The 20,589-nt window shown below is 36.0% G+C and overlaps 1 protein-coding gene across 1 annotated transcript in view; it reads left to right on the top strand.

Moving 5' to 3' along the window:
* The window catches only part of LRP1B (LDL receptor related protein 1B), a 1,704,605-nt gene that overhangs the window by 420,747 nt on the left and 1,263,269 nt on the right, over positions 1-20,589 (top strand). The window lies entirely within an intron of this gene.

Below are 20,589 nucleotides of genomic sequence, written 5' to 3'. Positions count from 1 at the left end.
GTAAAATATATTTTCTCAGGTTGCTTCTGAAACTTATATGACAGGAAATTTAATGACAAAAAAAAAAATCCATAGAATGGAGAAAATCATCTTTCTTAAGTTGGCTGATAGTTTATTGATATAGAATAGATGAAAGTGATTATTACATCGTATTCATCTTACCTTTGGTAAACTCTCAGATTAATTAATTTCCAGATGACCTGTTTGCAGCCATATTAAAAGGTAATTTTCAGGTTAATTTCACATCCTCTGTTATCTGTACTTATGTTTCTAAGCTGAGCTGGAAATCTTTTGATTGTGTTTTAGACTTTTCTTTTATATCTGAATCTATGACTTTAAATAATTCCCAGTTAAGCTTTATTCTAGAAAGCATTGCACTCACTCTATAATATAGATCTTTTTGCGATGTTCTTAATGGCTCTTGCTTTGACTGTTTTAGAGCTAAATTATTTTAACCCTTATAGCTGAAACAAGAAATGATGCAATTGAGTGGAAAAACAACGATCCCTAAATCGTTTCCCATTTCCACAATCATAAGCCCAGTGGAATTCTATGATTTACTGTACAATCACAAGGTAGCTGCTCTTTGCTTTTTAATAATTGAAGCTGTTCTGTAAGACAAATAAAGTTGTTTGGTGTTTTCTATCAGAATTGTTCCTTCTAGATGCTCTGATAGGCCAACATATTAGTTTGTTGCCTATGACAATGGACCACAGACTGGTGGCTTAGGCAACAGAAAGCTATTTTCTCACAATTCTGGAAGTCCAAGGTTAAGGTGTCAGCAGGTTTGGTTTCTTCTGAGGACTCATTCTTGGCCTGTAGACAGCTGCTCCTTATTGTGTCCTCACGTGGGCTTTTCATTGTGCATATGATCTCCTGAGATCTCTGTGTGTGTCCAAGTTTTCTGTTTTTGTAAGGACGCCAGTCAGTTTGGTTTGGGACCATTTTGAGGACTCCATCTATAATTATAAAAGCGTAATATGCTAATTAGACCAGATAGCCGAACAACCTTCCAGATGAAGCTGGGGCTGCTAAGTCCTAGGCAAGCCACCACGGCTGCGAGGGCCGAGCCCCTTGCACGACTTTCATGCATCGGGCTTCTAGCTTTTACATAATCACCTATTTAAAGACCCTTTCTTTAATTATAGTCTCATTGTTGAGAGTTAGTACATATGAATCTTGAAGGGACACAGCCCATAAGAAAAAGTCATTAAGACTATAATGAAAGGTTAGAAGAAACAGTGTAGAAAATTTAAATATCAGTTGGAAAAAGGGATGTTGGAAAATTAGAGAAGTAGTCCAGAAATTGCATATGTATTATTTTAATTAATTTTAAATAGCTTTTAATTTTTGTCTGCATGTCTATACTTATATCAGCCATGGGTGAGTCCATCAACTCCAACCTTGCCCTCAGGCCCTGCTATTCCTAAAGATAGAACCTAACTCCTACTACTGGTTACTTGTCTCCTGTTAAAAATAGCCTGTGATCCCTAACTGGTTTGGCTCAGTGGATAGAGCGTCCACCTGTGGACTCAAGGGTCCTAGGTTCAATTCTGGTCAAGGGCATGTACCTTGGTTGCGGGTACATCCCCAGTAGGGGTTGTGCAGGAGGCAGCTGATTGATGTTTCTCTCTCATCGATGTTTCTAACTCTCTATCCTTCTCTCTTCCTCTCTGTAAAAAATCATTAAAATATATTAAAAAAAATAACCTGTGAGAAGGGTTCTATCTGGCATCATGAAGAGATCTGTATTATACTATTGCTCCCATGATATCAACTTAAAAAGGCATTACAGAAATGAGAAGCTAATATATTTTATATTTTACATAAATGTTATTTTGAGTGTGCTTGGTTGTTTATTTTGGGAAATATTGCAGAAACCTGTTAAAATAATCAGATAAGCCTTTTCCCTCATTTATCTCCTCATTTTCTTAACATTGACATTTTGAAAGTTGCCCTAACATGCTAATTAGATGGCTTTTTTCTTCACTATTCAAAACTACTGATAGAAGAAACACAAAGTTTGCTGTAAATGTAAAAAAAAAAAGAAAAGAAAAGAAAAAGAAATCTCTGGCAAATGTTGGAAGTTTTTCAAATAAAAAATATTAGAATGTTCAAATATAAGACCTACAATAATGTTTATCACTTCGTTGGATTTTAATACCTATCTATTGTAAGGCTGTATCCTGTACCTCCAGGGAACTTTGCACCTGCCTTTATTAAAGCATTCCTTGCATTGTGTAATAATCACGCATCCCCATGTTTCTAATCCTAACCAGACTGCATACTAGGTTCATATCTGTATCCACAGTATATAATGCATTGCTTGACACATGGCAGAGACTGAATACTTACTTTTTTACCAAAAGACATAACATGTATTTTCAACAGCAGTGCGGACACAACTAGCTTTCCATGGCCATTTGCAAGCAGTAATTGTGAGTAGAAAAGAAGAGATCCTTGGTAACTTTGACCTTTCCTTTCTTGCTATGTCACTATAGGGTTTAGCCTGGATGTAGTCTAGTGAAAAATACTAGTGAGCAATAAGCAAAATTGCCACCAGTTTGTCACCAATTTTACAAGTCTGTATGTCTGTTCTCATCAATACAAATGAATTTAAATTGCATTTATTTTCCTACTGCTGGGGGTTCTTGGGACAGTGCTAAAACTGGGAAAGTCTTGAGTAAACTGGGAAGGGTTAGTAATCCTACAAAAAAGGCTTTCCTCACATAAACCCTCTGAGTAAAAATGATTATCCAGTCAAAAGGTGAAAAAACTCACATTTATGGAGATAAAGCCAGTTAAGGCCATTATAAAATGAGGTTATTAATGTATTTTCTCATAAGTTGTAAGGATAAAATTAGGTAGTATACATAAGGAATTTAGATCATTACTTGGGACATAGTATACTCCCCAAAGAGCAGGTGTTATTGTTAAACGTGTATTACTCTTCCACAATAAAACCAGTACTCACCAAGATACAGCTTTTTAAAAAAATATATATATATATATTATTGATTTTTTGTATATATATATATATATATTATTGATTTTTTACAGAGAGGAAGGGAGAAGGATAGAGAGTTAGAAACATTGATGAGAGAAGAGAAAAACATTGATCAGCTGCCTCCTGCACACCCCCCACTGGGGATGTGCCCGCAACCAAGGTACATGCCCTTGACTGGAATCGAACCTGGGACCTTTCAGTCTGCAGGCCAATGCTCTATCCACTGAGCCAAACCAGGTAGGGCAAAGTACAGCTTTCAGATGAGAGGATATAAAGGCCTAATTTTATGTCCTTTTAGTTTGTGTCATCATATAAGTAATAATCATTTCCAATAAGCCACTGAAAATAAGAATTTCGAGAACATCTGAGAAACCTGAAGTAAATATATCCCATTATACCAGATAATGGTTGAGGACGTGGCAAGATATGAGTGGATCCTTGAGTGGATGTAGGAGAAGGAATAGTAGTGAGAAGAGACTACTGCCAGGACATCAATGAAATCAAGAAGAATGTGTCTCTTAGATGCTTTCCGACATCTAGGCTGGGATGACTGCTAAGCATATTTTTATCAGGGGAGATGAAGTGCAAGCTCAATATGCGTTATGTATGTTATATAATATCTAGGGGATGAAGAGCTGGGCTGCAACTGGGTGGCGATGAGGAGCAAGACTGGAAGACCAAATTGAACTTATATGGTTCTTTAATGGCATTAAGAAAAAAAAAAAAAGTAAGTTTAAAGCTTAAATTTCAAATTAAAAAATCTGGAGGTTTTATATGCTTTACTGGAAAAAAAGGAATTAGATAGTAAAAGCATATATATTTCTTTTTTTAAAAAATATATTTTATTGATTTTTTACAGAGAGGAAGAGAGAGGGATAGAGAGTTAGAAACATCGATGAGAGAGAAACATGGATCAGCTGCCTCCTGCACACCCCCTACTGGGGATGTGCCCGCAACCAAGGTACATACCCTTGACCGGAATCAAACCTGGGACCCTTGAGTCCGCAGGCCGACACTCTATCCACTGAGCCAAACCGGTTTCGGCTATATTTCTTTGATAATTCACAAGAGACTTCAAAATATTGTGTTGTGTTTTGAGTTGATTTTTTTAATCACACTTACATGATGAGTTTAAAAAGTCTGGTAAATAGAATATCTTAACTGACACCACTTTGAATAAGAGGAAGGTCAGTATGTCAAACAGAACAGAAACACAATGGAACAAAATCCCAACACATCATGGCACAGCATATACTTTCAAAAATATTCCTGATCTAAGCATTAATGCAAATAAGTCACTTACCAAGAACATTATATTACTTAACAATTCTTTGAGTTCACTATTTTTCATTTTTCTCCCAAAAATGGATTACTTGGCTTATTCTTAATTAAGTTTGAGTTTCTATCAGTAAGTTATATGTAAAATCTTTCATCAGAATTACTGGGGTGGAAGGTGTGGAGAAATCAGCAAAATATGGAGGTAAACTGGGAGTGGCAATTTCAAACATTCTTTGTAATAAGAGATTTCTTTTTTACATCAGGGTGTATCAGGATAGTTTAGAAAGAAATTTTTGGAAAAATTGAGTTACTACCTGAAACCAACATAACCAAGCTCATTTTCAAATGAGAAAGGAGAGAGAGTTCCCTGTACCTCCCTCCCCCACACCAGGGTTTCTGTTATATGTGCACTGTACTCAGCAATACCACTGTTTGAGGTGCTAAATCTGGGTTCATGATCAGGCATTAAATGACTCTATTAGATTTTGCTGACTGCAAGATTCATTTCAGAAAGCTCAAGACAGGGATTGGTGTGTGGGCGTTGAATGAAAAGACTTCAAAATTAAAAATAATATCCCTCTAACGCTCAGAGAATGAGCCGGCAATCCGAAGAGCCTTGGCACACATCCATAATGGTTTTCTCTGTATTGGGAGTAATGCAAATCATTGCTGAGTCGAATGATGTTCCTGTGAAAGCTTTTTATTTCATAAGTAAGAAAATTAACCCAGATCATTGTTATTAATACCTAAAAACAAACTAACGTGAGCCATAGATTAACCGTTGCTTTTTAATTTAACACCCTGGAGAGGAAAAGCCAGGTAATTATACTTTATCACTAAACAGTACGCACAAATTTGTCTTTCCTGGATGTCTTTGCAACAGCATGCAGCATTTTCAGCTAAGAGGTCCTTTGTAACACCTTGTACATTTTACAGCACAATATTCTGTCCTTAGGTTGGAAATGATAGCTGCTTATTTATATTCTTCTAATTTTCAAAAGCCTGAGTGCGAAGATGACTTTTACTGAAAGTCATATGTAATTGTATTTATTTGAGGACACGTAAGAAACGTTCAGGATTACTTATCACAGATGTTGAAAATGTTCTCTTTATCCTATTATGTATAATCAGATTAACCTTTCCTTTTGTGCTATAATTATTACACAAAATGGCAAGGTTCATTTGGCGAGACATGATTTTCTTTAAATGAGCTCACTTATGTTAATCTTTTGATTAAAGGGGAAATAAGAGAAATGGGAGAAATTAGCACAACTCGGGCAGATAAAAACCTAATTTGAATCAGTGAAAATTTGAAAGGGGTTCAAGTGGTTTGTTTTAACCTTAGAAAACTCCTTTTATAGCCCCACAGCTAACACCTTAGTGAGGGCCTTAATACTTCACCCTGGATTAGAACAAATGTCTAAATTAGACATTTTGCTTCTTTTCTTTTTTCTTTTTTCAATAATCTCTTTTATAAACATTTTTTTTCTGGAATGGACTACTTTAAATTTTCCTGAGCATGTAACATTTCTGTTCAAAAACCTTCAATGGTTCTATACTAACATATGAATTATCAGTATCTCACCTGGCAAATACATCTACACATAGCCACTTCAAACTTTTTCAGAAGTTACAAATTCACAGCGGGGACAGCAGTCTTTGACAAGCATAATTTGTCTGATCTACTCAGTGTTCCTTAAAATGTTGAAAAGACTGATTTTAAAAATCAGAAAAGATATAATTTCTAAAAATCATATGCTCCAGCAGTATTGTTATCCATTCCCATGAGACAACAGTTATATTGTAGCTGAGGGGTGGCTGCCTGCTTTACTCAGGGAGTAGGCTCCCCCATTTGCTAGACAGACCCCCCCACATTACTATTGCCTTATTTACTCATTTATTTCACTTGCCTGTAAGTGTCACGGTTAGCAACTCCTGATTTTTACTATTATCCTGCAAAAAATTTTCTGCATAAGCCAGATTCATCTTGTCATAATCATCCCTATCTCCATGTCATTCTATCCAGGCCTGTCCACCCCAAATACCTCCTATAATATGTACCATCATTTTTAACACCCTTTGCAATTTCTCCTGTTTCAACATATTCTACAATTCCTTCTATCTCCGCGGATTGTGCCTGCTTTGGGCTCTCATATTCTTTTGTATGTAGAACTTCCGATTGAAAACAATGAGCAAAATTTCTAATGTTCTGTGTATGGTTTATTTCCCAAAATGTATTATAAACTGCTAGAGGACTAAGACAATTACATTTACATTTATCTCTTTATCAATCCAGATGTAGCACCAAATTATATGAATAATAGGCATTCAGTATAGATATAAAAGTTTTTAGCAAAGGAACTGTAGCATAGTTAAGTGAGTTCTCTCTTTTTTTTTTTTTTTTTTGCCTGTTGTTCCCCCCACTCCCTCATGACCACCCCTCTCCCATGGGTATTAGAATCACCTGAGGAACTTAAAATGCTGCCAGGGATTCACCAGCCCAGTCAGAGTCTAGAGGGATTGAATCTGAGTACTGTACATTTTTAAAGCTCCCCAGGTGAGTGTAACATGCAGCCAGGCTTGGGAAATACTGTTCTCTCTTCTTGCTCATGAATAGGGTTTAGGGTATGTACCAGAGAAACCTCTTCCCAATCCCTCTGGCTTAAATAGGATTTGATGAATGAGAGGAAAAAAGGAGACAGGAGAGTAAATTATCTCTGTGATACCCAAGAGCTTCTACCTCTGTATTTATCACATCTTCCAATTTAGGTGTGGATTTGGAACACCTACATCAGAATAATTTGGTCCTGGTTAAAAGTGCAGAGTATTGCCTTGTCTGTCCATCTGTGCAGTGTGGCTCAGTGGTTGAGCTTAGACCTATGAGCCCAAAAGGTCAGGGTTCAATTCCTGGTCAGGGCACATCCTAGGGTTGTGGGCTCCATCCCCAGTGGGGAGCATGCAGGAGGCAGAGAATCAATGATTCTCACTCATCATTAATGTTTTTATATCTCTCTCCCGCTTCTTTCCTCTCTAAAATCAGCAAAAATATTTTTTAAGGTGCAAAGTATTGAGCCCAGCCCCAGATCTCCTGAATAAGAATTTCAGCAGCAGTGGCACAGTGGCAGAAATCCAGATTTTTAGTAAGCACCTTAGAAACTATCATGTACCCAAAATTTGAGACTCACTGTTTCCAGTTTATGTATGAAGCACCACAGCACATTTTTAAAAAGGTTTTCCTAATCTGGGAAAGAAGTGTTGTGTGGACACAAACATATTGCAGTTGAATCGATTGTAATTAGACTATACTCCAGCTCAGTCGAATAACTAGAGGAATTACAGAAGGGGTTATATAAATATGAAAATCTTCCAGCTACTCCTCAGAACTCATAGATAGGCCAGAGATAGGTGTATTTTATGGACCATTTACCATTTGTTTGATTAAGTGACTAAATATATGAAAAGCAAAAATGGTCAAACACCTTTTCATTTTTAGGTACTCTAACCGATTACATACCTGGGTCTCACTTGGAGAGTCAGTGAGCCCTTTTGGTTTCTACTTCATTTTCTCAGAAACGTCTTCCATAACTTTGGATCACTATGCTGACTTGCTCTAGGTTTCCCAGCGTCCTGATGTGTGCTTGCACATCCTCATTTGATTTGCTCACCACTATTTATCCAAGCACTGTGGGGGTCCCACACTCTTTGGAGGCACTCCCCGAGTGCATGAAAAGTGATGCCACCCCCCTACCAAAAGTCTGAATGTGCTTGGGAATGTAGGCACAAAATAAGAATGTTTTCATGAACTTACTGACCTTAACATACTTCTGCAGAGAAGCAATACCTACTCTTCTAGTTACTCTATGTAATGCTATGCTACCCCCTCACCATATTCCTAGTTTGTACAGCTCCGCAACATAAAATGGTGGGTAAACTGGACAAGGGTAGAAGCCCCATAAGCAAAAACTTGTCATGAGCACATCACCATAGTAATCATCATATCACAGAATGTGAGTTATGGGGAGACACACTTTCCTTCTGCTGATGAATTATGATTTTGACATTTAATCTTCTACTAGTTTTGAATGCCATTTGTAGCCAGTTTTATGTAAATGGTGCCAATAATTTTTTTTTGCAGAGGAAAATCCTGTAGTTCTGTAGACTTACTGATTCTTGATCTTTTTCAAGCATGTTTGATGTTCAGGTGGCCAGAGCAAACTGACAGTCTGAATAGTGTATACATCAACATAACCAATGTAGCTTCCTAAGGGATCTAGGAAATAACCAGGTATGTAAGTTTACTAGTTTGGCTACCATCTTTATAGAAAAAAAATCAGTTTATTATTTTCACATTTAGATCTTTGTCATTGCTTTCCAGTACTTCTTCAGGTGACCTAATTTTTATCTTGAATAAATCTTAATCCCTACATGCATTTTAAATGTAATATGAAAGTGACAAATGTTGCATATGCCACCTCTTTCCAGAACATTAAATAAGAGAGAGCAAATGAGATTGAATCTAACAGCAACCCTAAACCTGAGAGAGGAATGCTGTATTGATTCAGTGACTTACTGTGTTTTATGATCCTTAGTTTATAAACCATTAGCTAACAGTCCAGCCAGTACACATTCATTTATTAAGCTAAAATGTGAGGGGTGACACATTTTATGCTAATTACCATATTTACTTTTGGATCACTAAAATAAAGGAGAAAAAATAGCTGAGTTTTTATCAACTATAAATTTGTAACCTTGAAAAAATGACATGTTAAAAAATATTTTCATTTGATAGACAAAAATGGAAAAAAAAGAATGTATAGTTTTTAAACAATGTCTGATAACCAAAAAGGGAAAAGAAACATGATATGATGGTTGATAAAAATGTCTGTCTTTAAAATGAAGAAAACTTGATCCAGGCCAGAATGCTACATTAATCTATTTTTTTCTTAGGTATAGTTCTATAACATCCAAAAATTATCATAAGGTTACTTCATTATTACTATTGTTTATTTTGTTTGTGTTTTCATTAATTATTATTGCCTATTATCACATGAAAAATGATTAATTTCTGTCTTTGAACATCTCATACAAATATGACAACAGTCACCCTTATCCTCACTTAGTTGTTTTCACTAAGCCAAGTTATACCATGTTCAGTTCCTTGATCTTCCCTCGTAATTCAAACTCTTCAGCTGCCTAATTATTGTAGTGGTCCCACCAATTTTTTCTGCTGAGAAACTGTAGGGGATTATTGATGTAATATATCTTAATTGCCCTACTCCTAAAATTTCAAAATGGAAGATTGGAATGTTACTGTGGTATGGGGATATATATATATATATATGTATATATATATATATATATATATATATATATATATATATATATATATATATATATATATATATATATATATATATAGTGAAGCTCCTGGAGTTCAGAGTTCTTTTGAGTCTTCAGTCTTCAGTTGCCTCCCACCCTCATGAATAATTTAAAGTACCCAGAATGCTAAACCAAATTAATAATGTGGAAATAGAAATCATAATTAAAAGAGAATATAAAATAAGTTTAAAGCAAAAACACAAGGTATATTTTATTTATGGTTGCAGAACTATCACTTCTTTTATCTATTAATTTCAATAATTAAAAGTAACTTATTTAATTTATATTTTATATCATGACTATTTAATGCTTTGGTGTAATTATCTGATATGATTACTTAATACACATTTATATTTATATTTTAAATATCAAAATATACTATATTTGATTCTTAGATTTATTTTCATTATATTGTATTTTCTACTCTAAACCTACTTTATTTTGACAATATTGTATTTCCGACCTTAAATGTACATTTTTTTAATATCATCACCTGAGGATATGCTTAAAGAGAGGAGGGGAGGAGAGAGAGAGAGAGAGAGAGAGAGAGAGAGAGAGAGAGAGAGAGAGAGAAACGATGTGAAAGAGTAATATCAATCAGTTGCCTTCCATATGCTCCCTGATTAGGTCAACTTGCAACCCACGTATATGCCCTGACTGGGAATCAAACTGGCAACCTTTCCATGCACAGGATGACACTCAACCGATTGAACCACTCCAGCCGGGCTAAAACTATATTTTAATAGCAATTTGTCTTTTTTCAGGATTGTACTGAATCTGTTAAAAAAATACACAGAAAAAATTAATAAAGTTGTACCTAGAACATGAATGCAAGTTGACCTTGAGTTCAGTTTCTGATTAAAAGTATACAATATATGTTTCAAAGGGCATTTGTGAATTATAGAATTATAAGTATAGGCTGAGATCTAACTAAGATTTTTTTTCAAAAGGTGAAAGTTCAAGGAGAACTAAGCACTCTATCTTATTTCAATTCATAAATAAAATTTTCATTTATAAACGAAGACTATATCTAGTCCAAAAACAAAAAAGAGAGAATATAAAGGACACATCTTTCCCCGCCTAGAATTTGACAATAATGGAAACACTGTAATATTGGATCCACAATTTTTATAATGCTTTCAACAGACTTTGGCCCTGGGCCTTTGCTTATGATGTTTTTTTAGGACCTCAATATATATATATATATTTAACAGTGCAGTGGCATTACAATTAATACGTGAATATATATGTCTTTTGGTAGTGAGGATGATTGAAGAGGTAGTCATTGTTTAAGCCAGCTGCTTTTATTTATAATATGTGGATAAATTCAGACAGACCTGCTTTAATTCACAGCTCCAAGAACATGATAATGCCAAGCTCACATCCAAAGCATGGTGATGCACAGTTATAACCTCTAAAACTTAGTTTCTGTCTCTTTAAATGGGGAGAACAAGGCCACTTCATAAATTTGTTGTGGAGATTAAGTTAATCTGTACAAGGGATTTATTACAGCAACTGAACAACATTATCATTATAATACTAATTATTGTTTTTATTATTAATCATTACTAGACAATAGTGCAGTGACCCTTTCAAAGTAGGTCAGGTATATTTTCATGTTAAACTACTGAGCAATTTCCAGAAGGGCAGAATGAAGTTTGTCTTTTTCATGTCTCTTTTGAAGTACACTAAACTTAATCCAGAAGGCATCAGAAAAATGACTGTTCATTATGCACCTCTTCAAATGACAAGAACAGATCTTAACCTAGGTTAAGTTAAATGGTAAATGGAACAGTTGTAGATAATTATAGGGGTGGTGTAGCATAATATTCTCGTACGGGGACCAAGAAACCACACAAAAAAGAGACAAATTTACATGGTGCAAACCCAACTGTGATGCATCCATAGGTCATTGTGGACTACCATTCCAAAGGGTGGCAATACTGGCTTAAAATAATCAAACATTGTTTCTTAATGTGTTACAGAATGGAGAATTTAGAGTAATGTTATGTTAGTTATTCATTCTGCTGAAAAGAGACATAAGGGATTTTTTTAAGAGCTATCCAAAAGAACATTAAAGATGATGAGTGTGCGGAACAAGGTCTGTGAAAGCTTATTCAGCAAGACAGATAACAGGCAGAGATGGGATGTAATCATCTGCAGGAATATGATGATGCCCAGAAAAGAAGAAACAGAATGCCTCTTATCCATTGTCATTTAATATCTCCTTTCCTGTTTCTGATTTTGTGAGAATTGTGTCTTTATATTCATTTCCAAAGGCAGCACTTGTTTTTTAAAGGAAGAGATTATGCTTTTTCTTTTGTGTATTTTTTTAGGAACAATCCAATGATAATGAGCCCACATTCTTCAGTACACAATTTTAGGGATTTCCTAATCGTGTAGACCCAGGACAAGCCTGAGGTCAATTAACTTATTTCAAATCCAGAATCTATCACTAACCATGCAATTTAATTTCCCTTATCTATAAAATGAGGATGAGAGTAGGACTCTTGGGATGATAAATGACTTATATGCAAGAAGCTCTTAGAACAGAGGTTGGCATGTCAAGCACTTCAGACAGGTTTGCACCTTTGCTGCAACTCTCTTGGGTCAGTAGGGCAGGCACACTTCCAGTCCCCTGTGCGCAGGGTACTTATCTTGAGCAAACCTTGTCCATTGTCCTTCCTCCTTCCCTTCCATTTGCCTGGGTTCTGCTTTTTCCTCAAGGTCCAGCCTTTTCTAGTCTGAGAAGTGATGGAGTAGTAAAGCTGTCAAGAAAAATGGAAGTTTTAAAATATGAGTATGTCTTCTACAGACAATGAAAATAAAACTCAGATGTAGAGACAAAGAGAGGAGAAAGGGTAGAAGAGAGAGGAGAGAGGGTGGTACTTGGGCTACATAAGACTTTAGCTTTCAAGGTGGTCTTTTGCTTCACTCAACATTCTCATAATTCCCCTCTTTTGGTTAAATTGCAGAGTTTAGGCAAGTAACTGTGTGCAGCACAAGAGAATGCTGTTAAGAAATCAAGTCAGAAATTGAGTACCTAAATATGCCCTGGTGTATGGACAGTCAGTGTCTTACAGTACAGAAAGTAACTGACTCCTGCATATGCTTTGCCTTCCTAAAAGTGTAGGATCCCCAGGACTGGTGTTACACCATATTATTCTGTGGGGGAGGTTAAAGTATGCAGCAAGAGAGTTGGAGAATATAAATGCAAGGGAGTCACAGTCTTTTTTGTAACCTTCTATCACAAAGAGCCATTGCATCACTTTTGCCATATTGTATTAATTACTAGCATGTCGCTAGGTCCCGTCTGTCTTCAAGAGAAGGGGATAATATAAGAGCATGAACAGGAGGCAGGCATAGTGAAGGCCATCTTTGAGGTTGCCTACCACCGTATTTCACTATAGTGTTGTTACATTTTTTTTTGATTATTCCTTGGACATCTTTTCATATGTTTTGGGCCATTAAGGTTTCTGTTTTGTGAACTACCTACTTAAGTTTTTTCTTGATTTTCTATCTAGTTTTATGTTTGTTTGATTTACTCTTAATTTATACATATACTAGAGGCCCGATGCACGAAATTCATGCAAGGGGCTTGGCCCCCGCCGCCACAGCTGCAGCCAGGGGCTTCACCACCTCTGCCTCCGCCCTCCGCCCACTGCGGCTTCATCCAGAAGGTCGTCTGGAAGGACGTCCAGTCTAATTAGCATATTATGCTTTTATGATTATAGATATTCTGAATACTAATCTTGGTGGTCTTATGAGCTACAACCCAGTCACTCTTTAACCCGCTTTAACTTGATATTCTTTCTCACTCTTTTTCCTTGCCCCTTTACAATAACCACTCTTGTAAAGTCATCATTGATTTTTATAATGTTAAATTCAGTAGATGGTTTTCAGCTCCCATCTTAATTGACTTGGCAGCATTTAATACAGATGAGTAGTTTCATTCATTTATCTTAAAAACATTTTTTTGTGTCATAACTTTGTCAGGTATACTATTTGTTCATGACGTTCACAACATTACCATATATTATTTTTTTTCATCTTCCACTGTAGCTGCTATTTGTCAGACTTTGCTGATTTTTCTACTTCTATGTGACCTCAAAATATTTGAATTCCTCAAGATTATCCCTAACAATCTCTCTCTGGTTTTTGTAGTTAGTCCTATGGATTTACATCTATCATCTATAATAATATCTATAATAATAAAAGCATAATATGCTAATTAGATCGGATATCCTTCTGGACAACCTTCCGGATGAAGCCGGGGCTGTGAGGGAAGCCCGGGTCCCTGATGCCTGCCAGCAGCTGGAGGGAAACCTGGGTCCTGGGTGCCTGCCGGGGGCCAGAGGAAAGCTGGGGTCCCAGGCACCTGCCAGCAGCTGGAGGAAAATCTGGGTCCCAGGTGCCTGCTGGGGGCCAGAGGAAAGCCGGGGTCCTGGGTACATGCCTGCAGCCGGAGGGAACCCCAGGTCTCAGGTCCCAGGTGCCAGAGGGAAGCCAGTGCCAGCAGCCAGGGGAAGGAAGGCCTACTCATGCACAAATTTCATGCATCAGACCTCTAGTTTACATATATAAAAGGCTAAGCGACTGGCCAGCTGAGCACCAGGGAGCAGATGCTCAACACAGGAGCTGCCAAGCAACAGCAACTTTGCAGAGTGCCCTCATGTACTCCAGGACCCTCAGGGGATGTCGGACTGCCTGTTTTAGCCCAATCCCCATAGGCTAGGCCGAGGGACCCCCACTTGCTGGAGGGACCCCACTCACTCTGCAAATACCCTTCACCCCATTGCCGGCCCAGGTGTGGCTGGCCAGGGAGGGACCATGGGAGGTTGGCTTCAGGGCATGTCTGGCCCATATCACTCAGTCCCACCCCCCAACCACCTTCTAATTAATTTCCTTTTAATGTGCATGAATCTGTGCACCAGGCCTCTAGTTATGATAATAATTCTAAAATATCTCCAGAACAGTATCACCAATCTTTTATATAATGTGTTCACTTAGATTTAACACAAGCTTCCAAAATGTAATTATGTCTGAAATTTTGGTCATTCTTGTTCCTGGGTGTACCTGTTGGTGATACCAGAAAAATAGAAATTATCTATGACAACTTGTCTCTAAAACATCAAATTACATGTATATTAATAACTCAAACCTCTTCTATTTACCCATACCTCTTCACCCCTCAGCTATCACCTTAACAAACTAATTTCTTCTTTTTCTAAGTTTATGGCATGGCATGCTCTCCCATTTCCATTTTGCTTATATTTTCCTGCTTTAAAAAAACAAACAAACAAATAAACACAGAAAATCCATTGCATTTTAATATAAAAACAATTGCTTTTTAAATATAAAATAATTTGAATGTTAAATAATGTAATAACTTTCTGAAGATTTTCAATTGAGTTAAGATTTTAAATCTTCAATGAGAGACCTCATTGATAGACATTGCACATAGTGCTTAACCAAAGTAGCCTTCCTGCAATGTTCCTCCTCAGTTTCCCCTCTCTGTTGCTCTAGTCACAGTGGATTTCTATATTTTCTTGTAAAATTTTAAGCTATTTTCAGGCTAAATATTTTTGAACTCATAATTTTGTCTGCATGAAAACAACTTCCCCCTTCTTTTAAAAAAAAAATATTACTTGCCCTTCTGGCCTATATTAAATATTCTACTGTTTGTTTCATGACATTATTTAGTTTTTCTTCATATCATATCACAAATATAATTATATAGTAATTTATAGTTATTTTTGGAGTTGTTTTATTAACATCTGCTTAATCCGCAGCCTATGGTCATATAAAAGCTAGTCTCACATCGTAGTAGTTTCACATCCCTAGATCCTTAAATATTACTTGGCTCATAGTTGGCACTGAATTAATATTTGTTCAATGAATTGCTGAATCTACTACTGGTTCTAGCTCCAGAGATGTTTTTAATCCCATTGGTACAAAATTAAAGGAAACACAAAATTGAAAACTAAAATGTGAGTCATGGTCATTAGGAATACTCTGAGGGAAAGTTTCATAACCTTCTCAGCCATCCGTTTCCTCATTATTAAAAGAAGTGCTTAACCTAGATCAAGTCTAATTTCGTTTTTACCACTAAAATTAAACATTCTAACTGCTGGCTCAGGAAGAAAGAGAAATCAATGTGCTCCCAAGTAGTCAAGGAAAACTTCATGAAGAAGTTTTTGATGATAAAAGCTGTAACAGATGGCCGAAGCCGGTTTGGCTCCGTGGATGGAGCGTCGGAGTGCGAACTGAAGGGTCCCAGGTTCAATTCTGGTCAAGGGCATGTACATTGGTTGCGGGCACATCCCAGGTAGGGGGTGTGCAGGAGGCAGCTGGTCAATGTTTCTCTCTCATCAATGTTTCTAGCTCTCTATCCCTCTCCCTTCCTCTCTGTGGAAAATCAATAAAATACATTTTTTTTTTAAAAAAGCTGTAATAGATGGGGAAGATGTAGGAATCATCATAGGTGTTCTGAGATAGTGAGACGAACCAGCTGCCTGGATTTTGGGATTCTTGTGGCAGAGGTGATTCTCATTTTCTAAGGCACCTAAACATGAGGACGTAGGTTTTGAATTGGTTTGAGTGGTCACAAAACATTGTGAGATTTTGAACAGTGGTGCATCCTTTATTGTAGATTATTTTTTAAATAAAATACTATTCAATTTAAAAAAAAACATGTATTTATTTGTTGGCTATGTGCTAGGCACTGCTAGGCACCAGGGATAAAAACATGAATAAGACATGCCCCTGGTCTAAATGTACCTCATAATAGTGAGTGGCATTTTTATAAAATGGGTAGTTATAATATTATATTACAAAGTGAACGTATAAAGAAGAAAATATATGTATAACTAAAATCCAATGGTTCATAAGTATTTCCTAACAAAAGACAGTATTGTATGGTGGCAAGATCATGTTTCATGGGCATACTCTTTGAAGAAGCAAGAATACTGCTGGGAATCTGGCCATTTTGGAGAGATGCAGATGTAAATTGCAGATAATTTACAGCTGGGTAACTTTATCTCTTTACATCACCTCTCAGTTTCTTTTTATGAAATAAAAAATAAAAGATTGATGAAAGGATTGAAAGCATAAATCTGAAAAAATGTTGGAAAACCATATCAATATTCAAATGAAATTGAGTATACAGTTAAAATGAATTAGTGAGAAAAAGATGCACAATTTAATCAAAGATATAAGGCCACTTGCTTCCCCATTTTTGAAAAATTAAATTTATCACTTCTGCTAAAACAAATATGTATACACCAGATGAATTTAAGATAGTTAAAATCTCACTTCTCTGAGTCAAGCATTTTTAAGTATACAACATGTGTTATCTCATGTAATACTTGAACAGCCCTTTTAAGATGGGTACTATAATTAGTCCCATTTTAAACACAAGGAACTGCGACATTAAGAGGTTAAGTAAGTTACTCAAGGTAACCTAACTGATTATGATTTGAAATCAAGGACTCTAGATCATGAACATGACTTTTTAATACTATGTTCTATAATCTCTATAAAAAATAGAAGTCTATAAATGTTGGATTAAGGTTTATAATATTAGAAATAATCTATGAAAATTGTTTTTAGCCCTGGCCAGTGTTTCTTGGTGGTTAGAGCCTCAGCCCACACACAAAAGGATTGTGGGTTCGATTCCAGGTCAAGGGCAAATACCTTGGTTATAGGTTCAATCCCCTGGTCGGGGCACATGGGGGAGGCAACCAATCAGTGTGTCTCTCTCACATTGATCTCTCTCTCTTTCTAACCTCCCACCCTCCCTCCCTCCCTTCTACTCTCTCTAAAAATCAATGGAAAAATATCCTTGGATGAGGATTAATAAAAAAACTGTTTTTATAACTTTGAGTGGAAAAAATCCTCCCTAGGAGGATTTAGCAAGAACTAAAGCCATAAAGTACAAGTGCATAAATGTAATTTCAGAAAATTTTCAAAAAGTACTGTATTGTGAATGATGCTTGAACAATAAAATAAATGTAAGAACAGAAAAAAAATATTTGCATATTAAATTATGTTAAAATCATTAATATACAGTTTCTAAAAATCTCAATAAAAATAGTAAAAATATGAAATATAAAACACCAATTTGCAGAAAAATAAAAACAAGTCCCAAAACATATTTTAAATGCATGAGCATCATGAGAATGAAAATACAAATCAAAACCAAAAAAGAAAGTTAGCAGTACACAGCGTTGTTAAGGGCATCGGTATACTGTATTGGTAGGTATATAACTTGCTCCATGTTTTCAGGAGGGCAAATTCTAGTATCTATCAAAATGCTTAATGTACATTTTCTTTGATATAGCAACTTCTTTCTAGCAACCTGCCCAGTACAGTATAGTTTGTAGTGGTTAAGGATTTTGCTTTCAGAAAACCTGGATTTAGTTTCCTGCTATTCCATTATTATATGTGTGCCCTTGAAAAAATTCCTCACTTTTATAAGAAAACTAGAGGCCCAATGCACGAAATTTGTGCAAGAATAGGCCTTCCTTTCCCCGGCTGCTGGCACCGGCTTCCCTCTGGCACCCGGGACCTGGGCTTCCCTCGCAGCCCTGGCTTTATCCAGAAGGTCGTCCGGAAGGACAACTGGTCTAATTAGCATATTACACTTTTATTATTATAGTTTCCTCACTTCCATTTGAAAACAAAATAGCAATAGAAAAATTACCTCACAGGATTATTCTGTCAATTAAATTAAATCATGCATGTAAAGCAATTTAACCCATCTTAGGAATTGATAAATGTTAAATACTATGATTATTATTAATTACACTATAAATATATTTTAAGTGTGAAGGATAGGTTTATAAGAATGTTTATTGTACCATAAAAGTAATAATTTTATTAATAGTACTTAATGTACTTTTGGAATCACTGCAGTTATTTTGTAAAATTGTAAAGAATAAGTTGGTTCTCAGAAGAGAGGAGATAGGCAAATGTTGCTCTATGTGAGTAAAGTAACATATGCAATGGATGTAGATTCAGAAAATTTGTCATAGTAATAGGTAAGCCTGAAAATGGTTACTGAGTAGGCACTTTTATTTAAAAGGATACAGTAAACACTAGAGATTCACACAAATTCACTTTTAAAAAGTCAACTTCTCTCTCTACATGAAAGTGTTGAGCTGGCATTTTAAAACATCATATTTTTTCTTTCATAAAAACATACATTTTTTCCTATTGATGAGTGCGAGTGTGAAATATGACTGGGCAGTAGTGTGCTGTGATGATGTCGATGCACTGCTAACAATGGACGGGAAGGAATTAAACACATGGCAGTTAGTTTGGATGACTATCGCACATTCTGCGTAACATTTTTATCAGAGTTAGGAGAGTTTTCAGAGGTATGAATCCTACATTTGCAATCTCACAAAATTGCATAGGTCGAATTACATAGATGATGCAATCAAGATTTAAAATGAAGGGATTTAAGGCAGTACATTAAAATCAACAAGACACTATTTAAAAAAGATAACTGTAAATTGCTTAATGTTCAAAATATTAATTGCACAATTACAGAAGTTCATATGACAAACTATTATTATACACCAACGTATGGTCCCAACTTGTGATGGAACTGTTTTTTGTTGTGTTTTTTTTAACGTCCATATTGTTTTACCCACTTGTCATTCATTGCAGTGTTTAAATTATTGATTTCCGTTTTGGATACCACATTTTAAGCGAAACATTGACATACTGAAATATGTCCAGAGGGAATGTGAAAGTTGTTACAGATTTAAGAGTGGAAGGAACTAGGAATGCTTCCTCTGGTGAAAGGAAATTGAGGGGAGACATGGTAGGTCTATTCAAACATCTGAAGGTTTTTCCGTGCAGAATAGGAAACAGGTTTGTGGGCACAGCTGAAAGCTTCAGGAAGATGAGATTCATTTTAGAAGAGGCTTTCTCACAGTGAGATGTTCAATGCTGCAGTAAACTTGTTTATTATTAAAATTCTCATAGCTGGAAGTACTTAAGTAAACAGTAGGAAAACTGCCTTCTGGGTTGTAGAAGACACTTTGTTTACAGGAGAAAGTTGGATTAAATTTCTTGTAAGATTTCTTATATACATAGAGGTATGGTAAAGTGAAAAGAATAAAGGCAGAAGCCTTCCACATCAAACTCACTCCCCAACTCATCTGTGTTTTAAGGCAATTTAACTTACAGTGATGTACAAGAATGTTTGGGGGGAGGTAAGAGAATCTCTGTTAATGATACCCAAAAAGAAGAGTTTCACAGTAATTTTGCAAACTCAGGTTTTTGCAGTAGAGTGGTGCACTGGGACTCTTCAAATCAAGTGACTGAATTCCAGAGACAGGAATCCTTGATGATAAACATTAATCTCCATTGTTAATCTCCAGTTACATTTTTAAGTCCCATGCACCTCCCATCAGCCATGCCCTGTTTATTTTGTAGTTCTTTAATAGTAGCATTATAGTCAAAGAGATAAAATCTCTGTGATTCAATGTACTCTCCTTTTAGTACTCATGTATCTTATTTTTATGCATTTTCCCCTGGTTGAGCCACTCAGGTTTTCTCTATAGAACACTGATGCCCTCTGGGATTCAGAAAAAAAAAAAAAAAAAAAGATAAAATAGATATACTTAACTGTAGATGTTTTTTTCAAACCAGATTACATGAATCTAGGTATAGAAAACATTTTATGAGACCCAAGTATTATTATTTCAGTCCTTTGATCACAAAGTATTTTTCCAGTTTGATTTTTTAACCTCTGTTTCAGAAATCAGAGCTCTCAAGAGCTTTTAAGCCTGGAAAGAAAAAAACATTGTAGAATAGATTAAACTGGAAATCTAAGCACCTCCAATCCATCTAATGATGACTTACCTTCTTGGACACTGTGTTCCACACTACAAACCCTTGGTATCCTCAAG

This window comes from Eptesicus fuscus, chromosome 11 (assembly GCF_027574615.1).
Source record: "Eptesicus fuscus isolate TK198812 chromosome 11, DD_ASM_mEF_20220401, whole genome shotgun sequence".
Taxonomy (NCBI): domain Eukaryota; kingdom Metazoa; phylum Chordata; class Mammalia; order Chiroptera; family Vespertilionidae; genus Eptesicus; species Eptesicus fuscus.
This window is presented reverse-complemented; position numbering and strand designations above follow the sequence as displayed.